The sequence below is a fragment of the Vipera ursinii genome (genome assembly GCF_947247035.1).
Source record: "Vipera ursinii genome assembly, chromosome: 3".
Lineage (NCBI taxonomy): Eukaryota > Metazoa > Chordata > Lepidosauria > Squamata > Viperidae > Vipera > Vipera ursinii.
The window spans coordinates 105806858-105832519 of record NC_139516.1 but is presented as its reverse complement, the minus strand read 5'-3'; the positions used below and the strand labels follow the sequence as shown (position 1 = coordinate 105832519).

General features: G+C 37.6%; 1 protein-coding gene across 5 annotated transcripts in view; it reads left to right on the top strand.

The window, feature by feature from the left end:
- The first annotated feature begins 243 nt into the window (after nucleotides 1–243).
- Nucleotides 244–25662, top strand: part of LOC310638234 (uncharacterized protein C1orf21) — a 279715-nt gene continuing 254296 nt past the window's right edge. For all 5 annotated transcript variants that reach the window (XM_083359102.1, XM_083359104.1, XM_083359103.1 and 2 more), the window contains exon 1: nucleotides 244–533. The gene's annotated coding sequence lies outside the window, so the exon portion shown is untranslated. The remainder of the gene's footprint in view (nucleotides 534–25662) is intronic.

Below are 25662 nucleotides of genomic sequence, written 5' to 3'. Positions count from 1 at the left end.
TGGGCCGGAGGGAGGAGTTTCGCTCCGGAAGGCTGAGAGGGATCAGTAGGACATGCGTAAGGGAAGAGCAGGCTGTAACGCGCCTCACTGCTCCCACGTCCTTCTAGTTTTCCATTTATTTCTTCCCGGCCGAGTTCCTCTTTCTCCTTTTCCAGAGCCGTTGCTGCGCGTCCCGCCCCTTCCTCGCTTCGGTCCCGCCTCCGACTCCCCGGAGAGGCCGCCCAGCGCCAGCCTGTTTGCCTAGGCTGCTGCTGCTGCTGCTGCCGCCTGCCAGCTCGCTCCCCAGCCCGCCAGCCCCTCGCGCTTGCTCTCTCCCTGCTGCCTCGTCGGTCGTCGCGCGGACAGGCTGCAGCACGCGACCTTCTCTTGCCCCCACCCCACCCCACCCCACCCCGTCCGGCCGAGAAGCAGCCGGAGCAGCCCGCCAACTAGCAAGCCGCGCCGTCAATCGGGACCTGAAACACAGAAGGCACTTCTTGCAAGCCCGGTCGTCGGGGCGGGCGGCCAGGCCATTCGGCAGTGGAGCTCCTAAGGTGAGTATACACACACAAATACACACACACACAAACACAAACACAGCCTCGAAATCTCGCCCCTCTTGTGCATGTAAACTCGCGCCCGTCAAAAGACTCGTCTGAGCCTGAGCGTGGAAGGGAGAGAAATGGGGATCTGCCGCTGGCGCTGGAAGGAAAACGATGCCGCTTCTGCCTTTTCCAGTCCTTGGGAGGCCCGGCATTCGCACTTTGGACGTTGGCGTAAGCTGCGACCAAGAAGAGCTTGGCGCTGAGCAAAGGCACCCAAGCATCCCCTCGAGCAAGTTGCCAAGACGAGCATCTTTCTCGATACGGGGGTTTGTTTATATGGGTTGGCAGGTGATTAGGCCCTCCAGGATTTCGGCTTCGTCTTTCTTCTCTCTCTCCCTCCCTCCCCCTCCCCCTCCCCCTCTCTCCCATTCAATGTTGACCTTTTTGCTTGTTTGTTTGTTTTAGTATTTTCGGATTGGAATGCCTTCTGCTAGGTGACAAGCAATGGTTTGATTGATTAGGGAAAATAATCAGATTTCTCATTTTGTTCGGTTCCAGTTATTCTGGAGAAGAAGAAAAGAAATAGATGAATGTCTCTGTTGTTTATTTTTGTATGCATGTTGTTTCCCCGTAGAGGAATTCAGTCAAAAATACTTCTTAGTGCTATACTGGGAGCCAGACTTAATTGGAATATTCCAGTCATGTAGCTGCTGGCAGTTGTTTGAAGGACTATTTGAAATTTACCTATTGTTTTTGCCTTTCGCTTGTATAAGTTAACCAATAATAATAAAGTTCCCTTTTGGATTTTTTTTTTTAGAAAAATTCTGATCTTAAAATGCTGCTGTTATCCTCTCCGGTTTAAAAGGAAATGCATTTCAACGTGCAATACCTATAAAAAGTCAGCATTTACATTATTGCTGACTTAACTGTAGATATCAGACTTTGCTTCCCCTCGCATGATGATATATATGTATGTATGTATGTGTATGTGTAAATGTGTATATGTATATGTATGTGTATATATATATATATATATGTGTGTGTGTGTGTATATATATATATATATATATATATATATATATATATATATATATACATATACATATACACATGTAATGTGTGTGTATACACACACATGTATGTATGTGTGTATGTATGTACATACTTTGCAGTTTTATACTTCCTCCCAAAGAGGCCAGTGGAGGGTTTCCTGTTTGTTTTCAAGCTGCATTTAGTGTGAGTAGTAGTAACAGGCGTTTCCCTACAGTCTCTCCAATTAGTGCATAAATGCTTCATTTCTTTAGGAGTGTCAGTAATTTGGGGGTGTTACAGTATTGCAAACTTGGAAGAGCTATTCATTTATTTATTTATTTATTTGTCATTCATTGGTTCAGTTGTATTTTTAGAAATATCAATTGCATTAGAGAGCCGTTCTTGCACAAAATTTTCTTTGTGAGATTTATACTGCTATGAATTTTCCTGTTTGTGATTGAAAGCTGCTGTTTGCTGCTTATGTATGTATGCCAATGAAGAATAATTCTGGAATGGTGGGTTGAGTTTGCCCATTGCATGCTCAGTATTCAAAGGCATGAATTGAAATGGCTAGGGAATTCTGGGAGTTGAAGTCCACACAGTTGTCAAGGTTGGAGAGCTCTGCCCTACAGCTTCAACATTACAGTCAGACTGTTCAATTTGTCTGATAGATGATTTCAAATGCACTGCTGTTCAGTAAAATCAAATTGCATGTGCTATTCATTTGATGCTGAGAAGAGTTTCTATTTGCAAGAGACCACTTAGAATTCAAAAGGAATTAGTTTATCTGGTATAGCCCCTTCTCAGTTCTTGAAGCTGAAATACAATAAATTTTTCCCAACACATGTTGATTTATCTTTTTTAAAATCCTCTTCAGAAGGGAGGAGGTTTTTTATAAACTTTCATAGACACTTGCCCTAATGCTGGGAAGTTTTAATACTTGACATTTTCTGTAAATGATATTTCCCTGTAATCATTCACAGTATCCTTTTGGATGGACAGATTTATTTACACATTAACTTCATTGGTCTCTATTTAAATATTTTGATTAAATCCATACATACCTCTCTTAATATTCTGAGTTGGGTAAAAAATGATTCAGATTATTTAGTTGATGCTGTCTTGCCTGATTGTCTAGGCTAGGGAATGTCTTAGTCATATAGACAAGTTGATATGAAATTTGTTTTCAGTCTTCTGAAAATATATAATCATATTTTAATATAAGAAAAACAAGACTAGTTTTATTAACACTGAAACATTGTAAGTAAGTTACTAGATGCCTCAGTGTAACAAGGAAGCCCTAATCCTTAATTGAATCATATACCAAATGTAATAGCATGATGTAGAAAAGGGATTCAAACTAGCAATTTACTGTACTTGCACATAATTTTTGTCTTCTCATTACTGGCTGTTAAGTCTGAGTGTGTAGGTGATTCTATTTTGATATCTTAAAACATTTAATAGCATCACAATTATAATTATAACAGAAAGCTGATATATTTTTTAGGCTCTACATTTTGTCATTGTACACCTCAGGAAGTTTTTTTATTAAATTCTGATTAATTATTTGCAAAATTTAAAGACATGGAAGAACTGTCAGCAATTCTGTCTGTGTGGTAGTGTTGGCAGGGGGAAAGATTTAAGCACTGAGATTGTTCAAAATTCTGGTTTGCAAATATGTTGCTAATACCTGTACAATAGTGTTCAAAATGACAAGACCCAAGAATTATGACATTTTTAATCAATTTGGTAACATATGTTGAAACTCCACATCATGTTCTTTTTTTGTTTTTGATAGCTTATTTATAGCAGCAGCAGAGCAGAGCAGAGTGTGTGTTTTGTTGTGCAATAATGTTTGGCGTCTGAAAGCCATTTTTCACTTTCTATCTTGCATCAGGCTTTGGGACTGGGTGTTAGTAGACAACATCTGTGCATAGTTCCATCTTACAACATTAAATATTCTTCAAGATTAATAGATAAAAGGTGGATGCTTTTGTCCAAAAGAAATGTTTTTTTAAAGTGAACTTCAGTCTTTCACATCACTGCAATACTAATGTTCATATTTCTGTTTCCTCCCTTATTTTTTCCCTGCTCTCTGATTTCCATATGTGGTCTTACAACTTTTTAGGCATTTATTTCTATCTTATTTGACCAATATAGTTGTGTATGTGGGTTTATGTATACACGCATTTGGAAATGTCAGGTTATAGACTGGAACATGATGTGAAAATTGTCGCTTTTTGTCATTTACTCATGATTGGTTTACAGGATAGTTTTCGGGGTGATAAATATTTCATCATTCAGAAAGTGCTTTGTATAATAATTGTTTTTGACTAATACTTGGTGATGGTTTGAAGAGAGTGATAACTGCATATTTTACTCCATAGTTCTAAGATTTGGTGCAAGAGGCCTCTATTGTGATTAAATGCTTGTCATGCAGTGATACTTGGTAGAGTTAGGGCCATAGTACTGATCCTGGAGTTAGTAAGCAACATAGAATTGAAGAAATATCTTGCTATTGAGTTTAGAAAATGGACTTTTTAAGTATGGGTGTGGAGGTTGGGGTAAAAATAACACTGTGGTGGGCCTGTCTGTTGCTATGCCAACAGTGCTCTCTGAGCTGTTACATTGTTCAGTTGCAGGTTGCTTTATTCAGTATAGGTTTGCTAAAAACATAACAACAACAACAACCTATGTTTCCTGGCATGGCTGTGCTACATGATACAGTGGCTGGGGGTATAGTTGAGCAAAGTAGATGAGCCATTTAAGGAAGTTTCCCTGTTTCAGTTGTGACTGAGGAACATCCCTATCTGTGGCTAGTGGTTTATGGTTTGCATACTGAATGGCTGTTTTTAGACTGAACTGAGTTATCCCTGTATATATCCTTAATTCTGTTATATTTATATTGTGAACTTTAGGGGTTATAGTTGCCCTCATAGCAAGCAACATGAATAGATAAAGAGTGACTTCTTACACAATCGCAGACCACACAGGGTCTTGGGTTCACTGCTGTATGTGTGTATCTTCCTAACTGCTTCCTTTGGGGCAATTATGTCTGACATAATGAATTGGTCTATGTCTCTTTCTATAGCATATGCATGTGACAGTATTTTGCATGTGTTTGTTTTCTAGCCCTGTGAGCTATGGGCAGAAAATGTGAAAGGATGGAAAGGAGCTCTTGCTTCTTTTTAATTAAACTTTTCTATCTTTGATTCAGATAAAGAGTATAATTTATATCAAAATGTATATGGCTTTGGTTTTCATTTTTGTATAATTCTACAATGTTTGGATTAGGTGGACACACAAATAAGTACCTTATATCAGAGATACTTTTTTCCATTGAAAAGGGGGATCAGACAAAACTATCTGTGACTATATTTTATTGTTCTATACATCTGAAGTGTTGGACTATATTCTAGAAATAGAAGAAAGTTGCTTATGCTGTCGAAGAATCTTATTTCTCTTGACTGGAGGTTTGTACTTTTAAAAGAATCAATATGATACAATAATTAAAATGTTGAACTGGGTCTAAGAAGGCCCAATTCAAATCCTACTTTGATGACTTGGCCAAGCATTATTTTTCATTCTAAAAAGAGCTATTTTGACAAGATAGAATGAGGGAAGGTTTCCATTAGTGCTGCCTTTTGTTTCAGAAGAAAGACAGGATATACGTACAATAATAAGAATAACAAAATAAATACACCTATAAGAGGACTGATGAACAACTTCCATAATTATTGTACCTAGAAAATGGAGATCCAGGGATATATGAGAGATGCGTGAACAAGTTTGAAAAAAATCTAATCTTCCTCTTGAGAAAAAGTAGTATGACTTGTTCTACTTAACATACTATCAACCTTTTAAAGTCCTCATTAGTTCCTTTCCCATCAGCCTTCTGGAGTGATTATAACAATATTCTGCTCATTCTTTAAATGCAAGTAGATAATATATCATTGAAAGGATGATCTTCATTTTGGAATCTCAAATACAGGTAGTCCTTGACTTACAGCCATTTGTTTAGTAGCAGTTCAAAATTATAAGAGCCCTGAAAAAAGTGACTTATGACTGTTTTTCACACTTTGTGTTTTTCACGCTATGACCTTTGTAGCATCTTCATGGTCATGTGAACAAAATTTGGGTGCTTGGCAAACGGCATGTATCTGTGACAGTTGCAGCATCCTGGGGTTATGTGGTCACTATTTGTAACCTTCCCAGCTGGCTTCCAACAAGCAAAGTCAATGGGGGAAGCCAGATTTGCTTAACAACTTCATGATTCGCTTAACATCTACAATGATTCACTTACCAACTGTAGTAAAAAGTCATAAAATGGGGCACAACTCATTTAACAACTGCCTTGCTTAGCAATGGAAATTTTGGCCTTAATTGTGGTCTTAAGTCAAGGACTACTTGTATTATAGAATAATTGACTAAGAAATGTCAATTTGCATTTTAATTTACAGTATGTTATTGTTAAGAAACATCAATTTTTATTTTTTTTATTTATGTTACATATAATCTAATGCACAGCTAATGTAGCTAATCATAATTGCAGCTCTAGAAGCTGGCCTCCAAATGAACAAACAGAACAAACAGGGTTCTATGTTGAATATCTGTATATTTCAGCCAGACATATCCCTGGAACCACTTTCATATTATCAGTCAGAATCATAAAGAGGAGGACAAAAATGAAAAATAAATGGAATTTATATTCAACGCTGGAGCAAAATTTGTTTTCTTTTTCATGCATGTATGTTTGCCATATGCCATATAGGTAGCTATGCAGGTCTCAACAGTGCTTGGATGAGAGGTCACTTAGAATCCCAAGTAAATCCCTTTACAATTAATGACAAATAAAAAAAACACTGCCATGATTTATCTTCTAACCTGAGGTGAACATGGGGTTGGAAAGAGATTCCTAATTCTTAATCATAGTCCAAAGCATTTTTGGAGTAATAAACATAATATAAATTTATTTAAGTTTCTTGAGACTATTGTATTTTCAAAAACTGATTTCTTTATAGTTAGAAAGATTGCCTCAGGGGCCAACAAATAACGCTTACACAAATTGTTGTAATGGGAGTTAAAACTTACACATTCATTTATTTCTCAAATATAGTTTAATAAAACTCACTTCGCAGAAAATACCTTCTGAATGATCATCTGAGGATAATGTTTAGCCAGTAGCCAAAATGGTTAAGAATTTGGGGTTTCATGGTCTCAAAATAATAGGAAACTCTAGGATTAATTATATTTGTTGCATGTAACACTAACTAGTGGAAACAAGTGTAGTGCTGTTCAAGCTAGAGTTAAACTAATGAACAGATTGTGTATGAGACAACATTTTTGTTTCCTATTGCTTTAGATCTACTGTGGTTTATGTATTCAGAAATAGTTACAAATCATTCTATTGGTAAATAAATAAAGGTAGCAACATTGTATACATGCAGTTGAATGTAAGTTTAAAGGTTGCAGTAAAATATATCATTAAGGGTGGCATTTTTTTCATGAAACAATAGTGCTTAAAGCTGATCCTTATAATCTTGAGATCCCGCAAAAGCTCATCAGAGTATTTTCAAATCAAAAACAGTATATAGGTAGTTCTCGGCTTATGATCACAATTGGGCCCAAACTTTATGTTATTAAGTGAGACATTTGTTTAAGTGAGTTTTGCCCCATTTGCAACCTTTCTTGCCACAGTTGTTAAGTGAATCATTGCAGTTTAGTAACATAGTTGTTAAGTGAATCTGGCTTCCTCATTAACTTTGCTTGTCAGAAGTCGCAAAAACTAATCACATGACCTCAGGACATTGCAACTCATAAATCTGAACCAGTCATGAAGCATCCAAATTTTGAACACATGACTATGGGGAGGTTGCAATGGTCTAAGTGTGAAAAACGATCATAAGTCACTTTTGTCAGTGCTGTTGTAACTTTATTGGTCACTAAATGAACTGTTGTAAGTTGAGGAAAAGGAATTTCATTGTTTTTGTGTCATTTTTGACCTGCAGCTTTAGATATGTTTTTAGTCTTTATGTAATGCAAACTATATATTAAAATTCAGGGAAAATGAAAATATATTCTAAATGTACAAATAATTTTTGTCCTATTTTGGTGTTATAGATGTTTTGTCTCTGTGGATACTGTACTGTCAATTTCTGCTTTAATGATTACAAGTCTTAGGATTTTTACTGTCAAATGTTTAGGTCTTTGTAAATTTTCAGCCCTAGGTCTTTGTAAATTTTCAGCCCTTGTTTCTCTCATGAGGTAGAACCTGAACATTTGGGAATAGAAAATTTGCCTGCATATCTTAAATTTAGGACTATCTGCAGTCTTAAGTGGAGCTGAGGCTGAGAAATAAAATAAGGACCACTTCTTAATAAGGCAAAACTTTAGGGGAGGAGCTAAAAAGAGTGGTCTCTAGCTCATTCTTAATAAGTTAATAAGGTGGTTCAACTAGAGAGGCAGGTGCATCTATTATGATGTGGTACTGTGTGAAAACCAGACCATTGTGGCTAGTTCAAATAATAGCTTTATGTAGGACCAAAGTAGAAATTATTGTGGCAGTTTCTAAAAATGAAATTTAGTAGAGTTTCAGCTAGTGAAAAGACTTTTTCTCCATAGAAACATTGCTCAGTAGTAGTGAAGATATAGATAAATGAAGTTTGATGATTGACTTTGTCACATTGGCTAGATTAGAAACATAAATTGAGGGAGATCCTGATTCTAATCTATTCTTTGGCACAATCTTTTAACCTTAATTGTAGGTGGCTTTTTTTGTACTTGCAGGCCACATGTATTATGTTTTGTTTTTCCTTTGCTGCAATGCCTACAGGAACACACTACCTTGTCCTGACACACACTTTGGGGATTATTGCCATTCGCTCATGGTTTATCTGATCCCTGCAGCAATGGTTTATATTAATAAGCTATTAATGGAACAATTACAGAACCCTTAAAAAAACACGAGCACAGCAGGCAAATGTGTTCATTAGCCAGATTAATTTCTGATCTAAGGGGGAACTTGGGGGGTGGGGGTGGAATTCATGGCAAATTAGTTGTCTCTGAAGGAGAAGGGATATCATTGCGGTGGAGATTGGAGGTCAAATGGTAACTTCTGGCCAGCAAAGTTTCTCTGGAAAAAGGAGAGATCATGAGATCACCACCTGCACTCTGAAGAGTTGCTCCTCATGAGTAGATCACAGGAACTGAGGTTTTTGCATTTGGCTGGTGAGTTGAGTGATTCCAATCAAGAAAAAATGATCAAAGGTGCTAAAGGATATGGCTTATTTGAAATGCCTTCAGTTCTATAAAAGGAACACAAATGCTGTTGAATATTCATATGCAGTGGATGGATATAAGTTATTCCTTTATGATTTCTCAAACATAAAATCACACATTTTTTTTAGGTTAGAAACAATAGCACAAGGGTCTTCAAACAAGGCCCTTTTATGATTTGTGGCTCCCAGAATTCCTCAGCCAGCTATGGGATTGACTCAACTTCATTAGTAAGATTAGTCATTGTTTCTGGACTTATTCTAAAAAATAAAAAGATAAATAGCAACATGAAAAGATAATGAGTGTTGGGAAGAAAATAAAAAATGTTTCTTTGTCCATTTCCAAAATATGGCTGATAATTCTGTGCTGTTTTACTTTTGAGTATGCCCACAGATGTGGAATACTTTTGATTATGAATAGTACTGTATTTCTACAATGAAAGATTGCTGATTGATTTAAGAACCAAAATGGTCTTCATATATACTGTTCATTTTTTATGCTCAGACTGTTTGATTTGGTTCAACAATTACATTCCAGCTGTAAAAGGACATACATGACCTTTGTCCATTTTTATGCAGTCCTTATGCTTATGTGGTTTATGTTCTTTGTATAAACTCTTGATTTGGATCTGAGAGAGATGGTTGCAAATTCCAACACAGCAGTGGCCTTTTGAGAGTTCTGCATATATCATTCTTCCTTAGTTCAGTAATATATAAAGAAGGTGTACAATTATTTACATATTATGACTGTTGTAAACATATGCTAAGTATGTAACAGCATTTCTATAGTATAAGAATGAGACGTGCTTTAAGTGAATAAATTTACCATAATTCCTGTTCGTATTAATGAATGTTCATATTAGCTTACAATTTCTCTATTATTTTGTTTTGCTTTTAATTTCCACTCGCATGTACTTTTACATTGCCCAAAGTATGCTTAATATGTATGCAAATTGTTTAAATTTAAATTGCTTAAACCAGGACACAAAATTGCAGATTGTGTTGTTTTCTTTCTCTCTTTTTCTTTTCTAGTACTAATTGAGTCAAAGTCTACATGGTAATATAGGTTTCCTCATTTGTGTTAAGCTAATGTTTGAATAGTTCTTAGTGATCTAATAAGTTGATGGAGCTGGCAGAGATGGCTAAATTGACTGTTTTGATTAAAGAAAAGAATACAAGTACCTTCGTTTCTACATGGAGACTGCTTCTGGACTTTGTGCTTTAGGTGGAAAAAATGAAACTTTGATTCTGGGTTTACTGATTTGATTGATTTGTTGTTACAGAAATGGCTAGTTTTTACTATTGTGAAAAAGTGAAAAGTTGAGCTCAATGTTAATTCTTTATTCTACTGCAACAGGGGAAGTCTGGAAGACAATCTCTCTTTTTTTCCCTCCCTTTCCCTTCCTTTCTTCTCCCTTTTTCCTCCCCATTGTGTCCTACTATTTGCTTTGTAGTTTGTATTTTACTTCACAACTTAAAAAAATGTTATTTTAAAAAATGAAAAAATAAAATATTTCTTAGTGGTCTAGTTCATATACTGTAGATAATGCTAAGCCATACACCATTTAATACTATATCCCCCAAAGACAGCCCTATCCACAATGAAAGGGTTTTCATGGATGTACCACTTGATTTACATGTTTAACAACGTGCTGATTAAGCAATTGCTGGAATCTTTTTTTTTATCCCCAAGGAAGTTCTTGCTCATTATTACTCAATGTTTGGGGTTTCCTCAGTTCTTTTGGCAGTAGATATTACTGGTGATGGGCCAGTAGATATAATAAAATGCAGTAATCATCATGCAAATAATCTATTGTCTGTTTAATATGAGTCTGCCTCATAAAATTAATTGCTTCCTTGCCACTTTTTTATCCCAAATTATTGATAGTTGGAAGTTGAGTTCTCCTCTATCCCAGTGGCAGACTATTTGATAGCCTGACAGAAGAATAGTTGGTCATTCTTGCTTCCTTGGTCTATAATGTTTTTCTCACATAAATTTTAATTGAAAAAAATCACTTCAGGTTAGTTTTTCTTTTTGGTTGCTGATGTATCACCCAACCTTGATCTGGTGTTCTTTTTATATAACTTTTTTTAATTTAAATCTCTTTGATTGAACTGCTTGATTATTAAAAGGAATTGCCTGTATGACTGTGACCATTTAAATGGCATAAGCTAAATCTGGTTTTTTTAGCCTACCATGTGTTCTGTTCTTTGGCATTGCTTCATAGCAAAAAAAATACCTTGGAATGTTTGCAGCTTGTTATCATTACACCATATATATCAGTTAGAACCATCTTTTGAATCGCTGGCAAGGCATCAAAGTACAGTGTACGACCTGTCTTGCTAGCACTGTATTAGTGATGAAGAGTAGATAGTTGGATGCACTAGATCTATTATCTAAGCCTTTACAGATTTTATTGTGAAGCACCTATGTGCATACATACTGTACATAGGCCAGCAAAATATCCCTCCCAAAACACCTTACAATGCTACAAGCATTTGATTCAGAACTCATTCCTTGAGATACATGGTAACATGTGTATTCTGTGTAGATGTCTGCTTATATAGTTTGTGCATGAGATGTGTGTAATTGTTTTTAGTAAGCTTTTCAATATATCAGACTTCATTGATGAATATATATGTGTATGTGTGTATAAAGTGAAAGACAACTTAACACATTATAGTGAAAAGCTTACCATAGTTACTGTGAAGTCCTAAGCATGAGAATTTTTTAAAAGAAACTTGCACATTTAATTAACTGTAAAAGTTAATTTTAAAAAAATCACAGTTCTTGTATTCTCATAGCATGTTATGCTCACATAAACCATGTTATAGCTTAAGTGATGATCTGGTCAACACAGGTTGGGTTTCACAAAACAAATAGAAACACATTTAAATCTAATCTGCTGCAATTTAGCCATATACAGTACTAAACTTATTTCAAGGAAGAGGAATGAAATAAAATAGAACTTTATTTTCAAAGAGGAAAATTATATAGAACAAGAATAAGGACATCTAATAAATTCATCTAATAAATTTCTGTTTAGAATTCTTCCCTAGCTATATATATTACTGATTTTTCTGAATAGCAGATACTTGTAATTAAGGAAAGCTAACCAATTCAGGAATAGAATTTTCTGAAGCGTTCCACAGTGATACATTCTCTCTCTGGATTCTCTAAGAATGGATTGGCTATTTTCAAAATTAAATGTTCCACATGGGAAGCAGCTTGTAGTGTCCTGGTTAGTGCAGTTTATCACTGAAATGTCCCAGAAAGGCATAGTTCATAGGAAAAGTGAACCAAACTGGATTTTTCTATGACATTCTTTTCCCCAAAGAGTAATTTTATACATTCCTTCTGAAACTTGAATTTCAGAACATATCCAGAATTCTTCTGAAAAAAGACAGTCTGTGAAACACAGTTTGTGTATTTTTGATAAAGAATTCCACAAAATAGAATTAGGTGTTAATTGTAGGAATCAAAAATCAATAAAAAAAATTCTTGTTTTTCCAGTGTGATACTCTCAATTTCTGATTAAAGTAACCTAAATAGCAAATTGGTGAACTTCTTAGTGGCTAGCCCCCTTCTTAAAGATGCTAAATTTATCTATAAGAAAAACCAGAGTATTTCAAATAGATGTTATTAGGATAAATTTAGAGAGAAAGATGATGGTGCATATAAGATTTTTCAGTGTAGTTCTGAACAACACAATGTTCCAAGAAGTATTGTTAAACTGTATCCAAATGTATCAAACATCAGATTATGTTTTATTACAGTTATCAAGGTAATTAACTTGATAATAAACCAAGACTGCATTAAAGTCCAACATTTTCTTTATGTCTGTAATATCATTTTGAAGACAGATTGTTCAAATATTGCTGTAGCTACATAAATGTCTCTCCTGTTTTGCTAACTAAGCCTGCATGTTCTTGTTTTATACTACGAACTTGAAGGAGAATTTTAAAAAGAAACAAAGTTTGTAATTAAAATTTCAACAAAATTTCAAAACAATAAATTATAATTGGAGATGATGTTCATATTAGTGAGATTATTCAATTTTTGATTTGAGAGATTATCTACAGCAGACATGTCAAACACAAGGCCCGGGGGCCAGATCCGGCCCGCGAAGTGGTTTCATGTGGCCCGCGAAGCCATCCTGGAAACAGTGAGGGAACAGCCCCCACTGCCTTGGCCCTGGCCCAGAGACCCTCCTTCTGCCAGAGACTCTCAGATCTGTCCCACTCCTGCCCAGGCCCCCATAGGCACCCTTGATGCGAATGATGTAGAGTTGTATTACACCCAGTAGGCTATATGCACTCTAGCCACACCCACCCAGTAGGCCACGCCCACCCTGGCCATACCCACCCGGCCCCCTGAGGGCAACTGCAATGCTGATGCGGCCCTCAATGAAATTGAGTTTGACACCCCTGATCTACAGCAATGGCTAACCTCTAAAATATGTTTAAAAGAACCCTTAGCAGCTGGATATAGATAATTTCACTAATTCCTGGAATAGCTAATTTAGCTCTATTCATACCTATAAGAGGAAATGTAACTCTGTATATGGAGTTATCTCTGTGAGATAGGGATATGAATGAACCTGCTTCAGGGCAAATAAGTACTTTTAAAATACTTCTAAATCCACATCAATTATTTGAAAGATATTAAGAAAAAGATGATCACAATGTAGATGAAACAGATCAGCATAGTCTGATATTGTCAATAATACACAAATAAAGCAGTTTTTTGAGTGCTAGTTTTTAAAAAACCAAAATGGTACAGTGTCAATAGAGTAGCATAGTATCTTGCTGAAGACTAAGTGGCAGATTGCAAAAGGACCGGTGAGGACTCCTTGCAGAGATGACTAAATTAATTTTTTTGATTAGAGAAAAGACAATATCTACAATTTATGGCTTACTGGAAAATCTTTAGAGACTTTCTGCATGAAACAGAAAAAAATGCACTTATGCTTTGTGATTTTGATGTTTAGAAAAAATTGGAAAATAGGAAAAAATGAGCTTTTTTGTAATTGCCAATAAGATAACTTTGTAATCATACTTTTGCATTTGTTGCAAAAGAAATCAGTAGCTTCTCTCCCTCCCTCCCTCTTTTTTATTCTGTATTAGTTTCTGTTAGTTATTATGTTATCTTTAATTTTTTTTAAAAATACATTTTTTTATGGTAGAAGAACCTGTGAGTATGCTAAGAGGGACTTCAGGATAGTGACTGATAGTTGGAAGAAAGAAATACAAATCAAGTGGCAAGAGGAATGAAATGAAGCAGGGGCCCATAATCATAAATGAATAGACTCTTAAAATATTAAGAATATATTACGGTATGTTTCTTACAGTGATGAAAGATGGAGACTTCCTCATTAAGAGAATGGCTCCTATCACAACATGGCTGTTAGCATCATGGCAAATGGGGATCTCCTAGCAATAAATTTGTATTGGGAAAATAAGTCATGATTTATCATAATAAGTTAACCCAGTTTATAGATGATTGTCTTGGTTAGGTAAGATGTATTTCAATGGTTGAAATAACATTTTGATCAGAAGATTTTTAACTTCTTGTTAATCATATTTAAGACGTATTTTGTGTATAATCAAAAAATTCAGTAATTTTTGACTGATGCTTTGTATTTTTCTGGACTTTTTGGTAATTTTGCTGTATTTTGTTTGTTTGTTTCAAGAGAAGGTTTTGTAGGTACTATCATACACAACATCTGTTGATTGCTTTTCTGGCTTCAGACAATGAAAACTAGTGTAAAAAAGATGAAATTTTAAGTGTACATATAATACATTAAGCTTTAGTTCATATTTTATGGTATTTTTCTTTTTGCAAGGAAGGGGAAAAACAGTTGCTTTATTTTAATTCAGGATTAACTTTCCATTCTTAGTTCTCTTTGGAAATAATAGAGTATAATTCTTACAAATTACGAGTTTCTATATAAATCACAAAATTTATCTGAAAATTTATTCTGCGTGAACAAATACAAGCTCCCACATTCAGCACAATCTCTAAATTCTACAGTTACATGCCTTAATGGTTAGGTTGCACAAAGAGCAATTCCTTTTCTATTACTTGAGGCTATATTTTGTTAAATTTTCCTGGAATCATTTTTGTATATAAAAATGACTCCTTTTCAGATCTCTGTAGGGTGAGCTGTCATTTTGATGATTGTAAAGAACATTTTGACCCTGTTGCAGCTATGCTATCAAACACTAATAGCAATATTGTATCCTCCTAATCCTGCTTGTTGAAAGTTCTTATTTTTATACATTCCTTTTGATATCGGCCAATTTTTCCCCACAATAGCCCTATAAGATCATTTGTGTTGAGAGACAGTGCCTGGTCCAAAATCATGTGCTTGTAGCTAGAACTGAATCTGATTCTGCTCAGTTCACTATAGTAATGTTTGATGTAATTTGAGATTAGGTTAGCTCAAACTTTACTACAATTACAGTCAATTTTGGAGCCATTTTCTTAATTTATTCTTCTGGTTCTGAAAGTATGGTAATATAGGAAATGAGGTGTTTTTAAAAAATATTCCGTATATCCCCTGCCCATTTTACAGTGTTCTTCAGGCATTTTGAAGTTTAAGTTAGGTATTAATGAAAATAGTGCTTACTAGGAAAGTAATAGCTTCTATTCCCTTTTTAAGAATTCAGGTGACAATATTGTTTGCAGTTCAAAAGAGTGCTTAGCTTCATTTCATTTGTTGCCATTTGAATTAGTAGGGAAACAGAAAATGTAATTTAGTCATTAGGATCAAAGTTAACAACTCTATAGACCTTTAGTTTTTATATTTATTATATTTATTAATTGGCTATAAACCTTTTATGTATGTTTATTAACTTGGTTCTAGCCAGATGCTGTGTATCTTTCAAGGGGGATGCTAGCATGCAGAGGACCAAATTCCTGAGTAATTTTTATTTTGAAGAATTTCCCTGTTTGGTTGCCAGTTTTCACTAATTTTTTCCTGTGAAATTTATGTTTAAACATTCATTCTGCCAAATAATATATTTGTTTTAATTTTGGCACCACAATGAAAATAATTAATTATTGAATTCTTTAGAAATTTACTTATGTCGGAAACCCTAATATTTCTGTTTCTTCTGATGTTTCAACCCATTAAATACAGTATGTTGATTTGCACTGTATGTAACATAATGAATGTTACTGCTCATAATTTGTGTGTTTCCACACAATGTATCTTTCATGCAACTGTCAAGAATGCCTTTGTGCTAATTTACAGTCATTCAAATTCTATTTAATTAGAAAATTTTGTGTTCATTATATGCTAAAAATTTCTAAGTTACTGAAAATCCATTTCATTGTACATGAAGATTTTTAATGTTCTTGCATTTTTAAAATAGTCTGTAGACTATACAAGGATAAGATGTGAAGACCCTTGATATTAATTTATTAATTCTAGCAGCATAACCTTTATAATACAGTTTAAAAAAATATTAAGGCTGTAATAATTAGGTTAACCTTTCAGATATATCACAGGAGCCTCAGAACTAGAAGAAATAAAGCATTTACATTTTTTTTACTATTAACTTTGTGAAAAATCTAAACTGAATTCTATAATAGTTTTAGAGGATATTGTCAGTCCCTTGGTTATGTATCAAAATATTTGCAGAGTTTTACATTACAGTTAAGCAGCTCCACTGGTTATTATAGTCTCAATTTTAATGTTTCCTGTCCAAACAATAATAAAGTACATTCCACGTTATTATGATTTAATTTTGCATCTCATTCTTTATTGAATATTTTTTTAGGTTTATACAATACACTTACCTATGGTTAATTGAGCCATGGTTTAGTGAATTAATCCAATTGCCTGGATCCATAGAAAACAAGTATAAATTAGTCATAATTACTAGATTCAGGCAATACAAAACAATGAATGATGCCTGCAGTCACCTGCCACACTTAAGTAAGGATGATCTTTTTAAAGATGGTCATGGTGGGTGTCGTATGAAAGGAGACTCACACGAATCTTGAGCAGCTGTGTTCTTTATTGGTTAACATTCACTCATATATGTATGTCTTAAACAATAGCTTTAGCGGTTAAACATTAACAGTTTACATGCCATCCCAAAATTGGTTGTTTTTCCTTATCTATTGCTTATCCCTTTCAATTAACACAAGGATTAATATATGTTCCAGTTTCCTGCATTCCATAAGCTTATCTTTCTAATTTAAGATCTTGTTTTTCACATGTTATCTCAAGCGCACTCTGTACACTTCCTCTGTAGTCCTTGTCTGAGGTTTGCCATCCAAGACAGGAACGTGCAGAACATATACTTCAAGATGGATACAGGTGGGTGTGATTAGGGCCATACAGGTGGGTGTGATTGGGGCCATACTATACACATTAACGGGATCGTGGTTTCTTCCTCTTTCTAGGCCTTGAATTGAAATTAACTTTTTTCTTAATGTTAAGTTTATTTAGGAGTAAATCTGCAATATCATGCAGGTTCCATGTGGATACCATGATTTGCAACTGCTGCTATCGTTTTTTTGGGACGACTCTGCAAAAAGTCCAGAAGCTGTATATAGCTGGATATTTTGAATGCTCTAAACTAGGCATGTCTAACTCATGATGCCATGTGACATCGTGCGATGGATCACGACTTTTTCCCCATTGCTGGCAATGGGGTGGGTGCAGTTTCGGCGTGACGCATCCAGCCTGCTGGCGGGCAGTTTGACATGCCTGCTCTAAACCATTATTTACTTTAGTTATAGTTTCCCGAATACATTGTTTCCTTTCTGTGGATTCCATTATGAGATTTTCTTTAAAATGTGGGATCTTTATATGTTTACATATTAGAGATAGAAAGCCTTGTGGGATGAGTTTAGAAGACATCATGAGGGTTTCATTTTATTCACAAAATAGCTGTCATGATGGATGTAGCTACTTATAAAACAGTTTGTTAGAAGTCAGGCTATCACTCAGTACTTGTTTTCTGGAGAATTATTCAATATTTTTTAAAGAATGTCAGTATGGGCAATGCAGGAAGTAGAAGAATGCTTGTAAATAAAATGTTTAAAACTGATGCTCTGATTTGCAACCTACCAAGTTCCCTTGTTTAATTAAAAGAATTTGGTAGAAAATTAAGGTCAGGCACAGCAGAAATCCCAATAACCGTCAAGAGAGGTATTTGTGGGCAACCCAAAATTTGAGTTAATTGGTTTTTAAACATACATATCCTGGCATTGTGCATACTATTTAACTTGCATGCTTGATCCAAAGTAGCTCAGGAAAACACTTCAAAATTCAGAATTCTTTTTTAAAGTGAAGATTCTTATGGTATTATATATATCACATAGTTCTCACTGGACCCAGACTTGGTGGATTCAAAGGTATTGGTTCTACAGTGTTATAATCCTCAATTGGCATAATCATTGAATACCAGACTGGGGAAGGCTGTCTGATAAACATACATGAAGTCTGAAGCATAGCCAGAAGCAATGTTTTGAAAAAATGTGATTTTCATGATGGATTTTAATGCTGCTGTAATAGTTGAATTAGTTTTAATGAAGTACTCTGATATGTTCCCATAACTTTTAATGGAAAAATTGTTTTTATCTTCTTAAAGGGTCCTATTTCCCCCATTGCTATTAAAATCTATTAGTGCTGGTTCTAATATTGCTACTACAAGTACTATACTATATATACTATAGTATAGTATATAATATACTGCATAGTATTGTATAACTACAAGTACAGGTAAATGCAGTACAGTACTGTATAGTATAAACTATACAATAGATTATGGCCTTGTTTTATGAAGAAAACCAAAGGTCACATGAATTCATGACAAGCAGATTTTTTTTACTTTCATAATAAATAATTTAAATATTTTTCAGTGGAACAAATTTCTCTTTCTACATATCTATGAAATCTTTTTTTTTACTATGCAACTACATTCAAAGAATCAAATTTTTCCCTCAGGATGGACTGGACATTTAGATTTAGAGGGGAAAAGAGACCAGTGGGTTTTCTTTTGCTGTATATGTTAGAAAACGGAGATTATGATTTGAAGAACTGAACTGAGGTATCAAGAGCATATATATCATTTTACGGCCCTTCAGCTACCCTTGTCTGGCATGTGGCATGTTCTGTGGGCAGGGGGTGGTGAGGGGTATGAGGTGATAGAGAACAGTGGCAGTGGCCCTCCACAACAGTCCCAGTTTTTCATGTGGCCATGTGGGAAAGTTAATTGCCCACCTTTGATATGTGTAATTCTCACACAACTTTCTTCCTACGGGTTGTTGGTTTTGTTTTGTTTTTGTTTTGTTTTTTTGAGTGGTGGAGATGGTAATGCAGCTTTTCAGAAGTTGTATGCACTGTGAATATGACAATGGTAAAAATCTGTTTATGACAGAATAGTAGTTTTTGATACTAGGTTAAAAAAATCCTAAATAGAGATTGAGTTATTTTCTCAGTCATCTTAAGCTGTTTTGAATATTTACAAGTGTTAGATTACAGCCACCATTGTGTTGATTGGGGCTCACAAAAGTTGTAGTCTTGAGGAATCTAAATATAGTATTAGGTTTTGATGTTGCCGATCAAGAATGGATATTTCCCTAATTCCTCTTTTGTGGCTTTTGTTGTTCAGCAGAATTTCTTAACATTGTTAAGATTTTGGAAGCAAATGAGAAAAAAATGAAGTTTCCTTCTTCCCTCGTTTCTTTATGGGTAATATTTTCTCACAGTGGCTACCAACTTGCTATTATGGACAGCAACAATTTAAAGCATATATAGTCTTCAACTTACCACCACAATTGAGCCCAAAATTTATGTCACTAAGTGAGAAATATGTTAAGTGAGTTTTGCCCCATTTTGTGACTTTTCTTGCCACATTTATTAAGTTAATCACTGCAGTCATTAAATTAGTAAATTAGTTATTAAGTGAATCTGATTTCCCCACTGACTGCTTATCAGAAGGTTCCAAAAGGTGATCATATGACATTGGGACAGTGCAACTGTCATAAATGTGAGTTGTCAAGCATGATCATGGGGATGCTGCAATGGTGTGTGAAAAATGGCCATGTCACTTTTTTCAATGCCGTTATAACTTTGAATCATCACTAAGTGAATTATTGTAAGCCGAGGACTACCTGTATAGCTGTAGATTCCCCAAACCCACAACTTTCAAAAATAAAAATTCTCCTTATTGTATAAGTCATATTTCTCTATTTGTTTTCATCTGTACTTTTAAAGTTTAATTCACAATAATACATTGAGAATTAAAATGCCATTCCATTGCTGTGTGTAAGGATGGAGCCAGTATTATAATTCTATAATGTGTTGGAATTGGGTCTGGGAATAAACAAGAATATGTTTCTCTAGCTACAAAATGTTGCCTGCCTTTCATAACAGCCAGTACTGCATACAAACAATACTTTTTGTCAGAATCCATTTATATCACATTTCATAATTGTATAGGTAGAACAACGTGCTATTTCTGGGGATTCTGCCATCTGTCCGAGGGGGGGGGGAGAGAATGGTTACTAAAGCGATTTTCAAACAACAGGGGATGTTTTAACTGGGGGAGGGAGGGGGACAGACAGGTCTGGATTGTATCTTCATTTACAACTGAAAAGGAAAGCAATAACCATAAAACCAAGGAGAGTTCCCTTTCCCATGGAAGGACCTGACACCTAGCAACTGATGAGAGCCTGACCAAATGGATGAGGGGAGGGGCTGAAATTGGAATGTTTTATATAGGATTGAAATGTAACTTTGTCAGATTCCGTCTTGTATTCCCACAATCGATTCCATCCTAGTAAACATTTTCCTTTTTGGACTAAACTTGCATCCAAGAGTTCTTATTTCCTAAGATGTGGATTGAGGTGGGTCCTGACAGTAGACGGAATCTGCTTTAAGAGTCAACCTGGAAGGGAAAACCTTACCGGGGGACTTTGCAACAAATACAATGTCTGGCGACGAAGCAAGAGAGGAGGGAAGCCCCATGGAGGGGGAGTCTTCCCCCCAAATGGAATCCCAGAGACGATGGGAAGCTGAAGCAGCATATTCCCCCGGGGAAGAAGCGGTGGAGCAGTACGACCGAAAACCCCGGTAGTCAATGGGCGTTGGAAGGAAAAGTGAGTGGGAAAAGGCTTCGGGAGAAATGACCCTGAGGCGTAGTAACCACCAACCGGAATGGAGGCAAGAGATGGAGAGTTCCCTGCACGCCAGCGAGGAGGAGCGGATCCTGGAAAAGGCCATTGATCCGATGAAAGCAACCCTGAGTTCACTGAGGGAGGAGAGAGCTGAGAATCGCAACCAAGGCAGCGCCTGGGGATGCAACTGGAAAGGTAACGGAGGGGATCCAACACCTGAAACCCCGGTGCCGTCCAATGGAACAGGAATTGCTGCCTCAGCAGTACCCCCCCCCCCAGAACCACAGATGGGGACCAGGATGAGGAGCGATACCGGCCACGGCGCAGACAACGCTCCAGCCAAAGACTCCCGCCCCTGGAAGTCAAATTCAAGGGGGAGCCATCACGACTGGGATTTTTCCTAACCCAAGTCCTCAGCTACATGGAAGAGTACGGACGGGACATCCCCAGTGACAAAGCACGCATCCGAATTGTGCAATCTGCCTTGGACGGGACGGCTGCAGACTGGGTGGTGAACTTGCATGACTCCAACGCCCCAGAACTCAACGACTTCAACCGATTCATGTCATCTTTGAGGCGGCGGTTCGAGGATCCTTTGGCTGACTGTAAGGCCCGGGAGAGAATCAAAACGGTGAGGCAGGGCAGGCGAGCAGTGTCTGATTATACCCAAGAATTCCGAGCCATTGCCAGCAAGCTGAACTGACCAGAAGACATCCTCCTTAGCCACTTCAAAGATGGTCTGAACTACGACCTGTATGACGCTTGCCTGCCTCGAGGAGACCCACCCCACCTCGATGACTGGTACATCCTGGCGGAGGAAGTGGAAATAGACCTACTGAAGAGACACCGCGGAGGAAAACCATGGGGCCGCCTGCCACCCGAGCAAACACGCGAGGGGGAAAAACCACCAGCTACAGCCAAAAAATCAACAGGTTGCTTCAACTGCGGGAGAGAGGGCCACCGTGCTGCAGAATGTCATTCAAAAGCCCCCCCACGAAAACCAGAGGCATCATCCTCCAAGAAGCCGGGGAAGCCCCAAGGCAACACAAAAGAATCTTCCATGAAGGGGACAGAGGCTGTAGAGTCCACAATTCCTGCCAGGAACTGGGACTGGACTCCGGCCTGCACCGCAGGGACGGTGGACAACTCGGAAGACAGCTCAGAGGGAGAACCATTGGTAAGTGGACCCCTTCCACCCATACTTAAGACAGTGACTATATTAGCTTCCCCTATGCCTGAAGCAGCCAAAATAAAAGCTCTAATAGACTCTGGGTGCATCCGCTGCCTTATCAGCCCAACTTTGGTGGAGAGATTGAGCATCCCAGTGAGGAGGCTAAAACAACCAATCTCTTTTAGTCAATTAGATGGGACAATAGCAGGGGGAGGACCAGCCACCCTAGCCATTTTACCAATCCACCTATCACTGGGGCCCCATGAGGAGGACATAACGTTTATAGTGGCCCCAGGCATGGAATGCCCAATGATCCTAGGACTGGAATGGCTGAAGAAATGGAACCCCGGGATAAACTGGAGGACAGCAGAACTCAATTTCCCAAAGGGGGGGGCAGAAGAACTTAGACCCCAAAAGCACCCCCCCCACCCAGAGGGAGGAGACAGCAGCAGTGGGGAAAGAGAAGGGTTTACCAGAGATACCGGAGGAATACAGGGACCTGGCTGAGGTTTTCAGTGAGGAAAGAGCAGATGAGCTTCCCCCCCACCGCCCCACAGACTGCACCATAGAATTCAAACCTGGGGCAAAACTCCCAAAACCCAGGATGTATGCCATGAGCCAAAGGGAAATGGCAGAAATGGAGAGATTCATAAAGAAAAACTTAGAAAGAGGATTTATTGAGCCTGCCAAACCCAAAGTGGCCACCCCGGTTCTGTTCAGGGAGAAGAAGGATGGTTCTTTTCGCTTGGTTGTGGATTATAGAAATTTGAACACAATTAGTGAATGTAATCTGTACCCCCTTCCCCTAATGAAGGATATGTTATCCCACCTATCGAAAGGAAAGATTTTTACCAAACTAGACCTGAGGGAAGCATACTACCGTATTAGGATTAAGGAAGGAGACGAATGGAAGACTGCATTCAACTGCCCAATGGGGTGCTATCAATTCAAAGTATTGCCATTCGGACTGCAAGGGCCCCCCGCAGTCTTTATGCAATTAATCAATGACGTGCTGAGAGAGCACCTATATAAGGGGGTCCTGGTTTACCTCGATGACATCCTTATCTTCACAGAAACCAAAGAGGAACATATCAAACTAGTCAGAGCAGTCCTGAAGAAGTTGCGAGCTGCCCACTTATATGCTAAATTATTGAAGTGTGAATTCCATCAGGAAAAAATCGACTACCTGGGATATCGCATATCTCCAGAGGGCATGGAAATGGACCCTGAGAAGGTCAGGGCAGTACTAGAGTGGGCACACGGAAGCAATTGCAAAGTTTCCTGGGGTTTGCAAACTTCTACCGCCAATTCATCCCCGCATTTGGCCAAATAGCCATGCCCCTCACAAATTTGTTGAAAACGAAGGGGGGGTCACCCGTGAAACCCAGCCAGACTCTGAAATGGTCAATGGAATGTCAAGCAGCATTTGAGAGATTAAAGAGACTTTTTTCTGCTGAACCTGTCCTAAAACACCCAGATCCCGACAAACCTTTTGTAATACAGGCAGATGCGAGTGATGTAGCGGTAGGAGCCGTACTATTACAAGAAAATGATGGGGGGACATTGCAGCCATGTGCATACACATCCAGAAAACTCACAGAAACAGAACAACGCTGGCCAATATGGGAAAAAGAGGCATTCTCGTTGAGGTGGGCATTACTAACATGGCGCCAATTTTTAGAAGGAAATAAAATACCTTTCCAGGTCTGGACAGACCACAAAAATTTGGAAGCACTAAAAACGCCCAGGAAGCTCACTCCTAAGCAAGCCCGCTGGTCCCAACATTTTCACCGATTCAATTTCACTCTCAAACACTTACCGGGGGGAAAGAACTTCCTGGCAGATGCATTATCCCGCATGCCCCAATATAACAGCACAAGAGTTACTGACTTTAAACCACTTGTACCGGAACAACAACTGGCAGCACCAGTCACCACCAGGGCACAAGAAAAAATGAAGCCGAAGGTAGATAGCCAAACTGGAATAGAATTCAGGAAGTCTTTGGAAAGTGATGAATGGTTCCAGAAAAATAAACATGTGTGCACAATTAAAGATGGACTGCCGTGGGTGGGGGAGAAGCTATATATACCTGCCACACAGAGAATCAATTTCATGCAACTGTGCCATGATACAAAATCAGCAGGACACTTTGGCTTTGTAAAAACCTTACACTTAAATAAAGGCAATTTTGGTGGCCATCTATGAAAAAGGACATAGAAAGCTATGTGGGTAGCTGTCAAATTTGCGCGATGGCTAAAAGACTGCAAGGGAAACCGCCAGGCCTGTTACAACCGGTGGCAAACCCCTCAGCCCCATGGAAAGAAATAGCCATGGATTTTATCGTAGAACTGCCAGAAAGTAATGGAAACACCGTAGTCTGGACTGTCACAGATCTGTTCTCTAAGCAAGTACATTTCATACCTTGCCAAAAAATCCTGACTGCAAAAGCATTAGGAAAACTTTTTGTACAGCATATTTACAGATTGCACGGGGTACCACAACGCATCATATCTGACAGAGGGGTGCAATTTACGTCGGCATTTTGGAAAGAATTTTTATCCCTCTTAGGAACCACCCAAGGACTGTCATCTAGTCACCATCCTCAGACAGACGGAGCTTCTGAAAGACTTAATAATATACTTGAACAATATCTGAGATGCTATATTAATTTTCAGCAGTCCGACTGGACAGACCTACTGCCTTTTGCAGAAGTAGCATATAATAATGCAGTCCACTCAAGCACAGGTTACACTCCTTTTCAAGTAGCTACAGGCCAGAGTTTCAACCCAATACCAGAACTAACCCCAAAAGAACCGGTTATCCCTGATCTGAAGGAATGGATTGCTCAATTACAAAATACATGGCCAATCGTTAGGAAAGCGTTGGAAGATGCCAGAAAAGCATACAAGACACAGGCAGACAAAAAAAAGAACCGATCCCACACCATTTAGGGTAGGAGAGATGGTATATTTATCCACAAAATACCTGAAATCACTCCAACCCTGTAAAAAACTAGGACCAAAATATATTGGATCCTTTCCAATTAAAAGAATCATAAACCCAGTAACAGTTGAATTAGAACTACCCAAAAATCTTAGACGAATACACCCAACCTTCCACTGCAGTCTATTAAAGAGAGAACAACAATCACCACTACGAGCAAAAATCCCACCACCACCACCCCCCATCATGGTGGAAGGAGAACAACATTTTGAAGTGAAAGAAATCTTAGATTCCAGAAAACACCATGGAACGATACAATATTTAGTGGCATGGAAACACCTCCCCTCCTCAGAAAATGAGTGGGTTAACAAACTCCATGTTAAAGCACCTAAGTTGCTTAAGAGGTTTCATACAGAATATCCAAACAAACCAGGCTAACATTTATATGTTTTCTTTCCCCACAGATGGACTCATCTTTTTTCTGAAAGGAGAGCTGAATGTCAGAATCCATTTATATCACATTTCATAATTGTATAGGTAGAACAACGTGCTATTTCTGGGGATTCTGCCATCTCT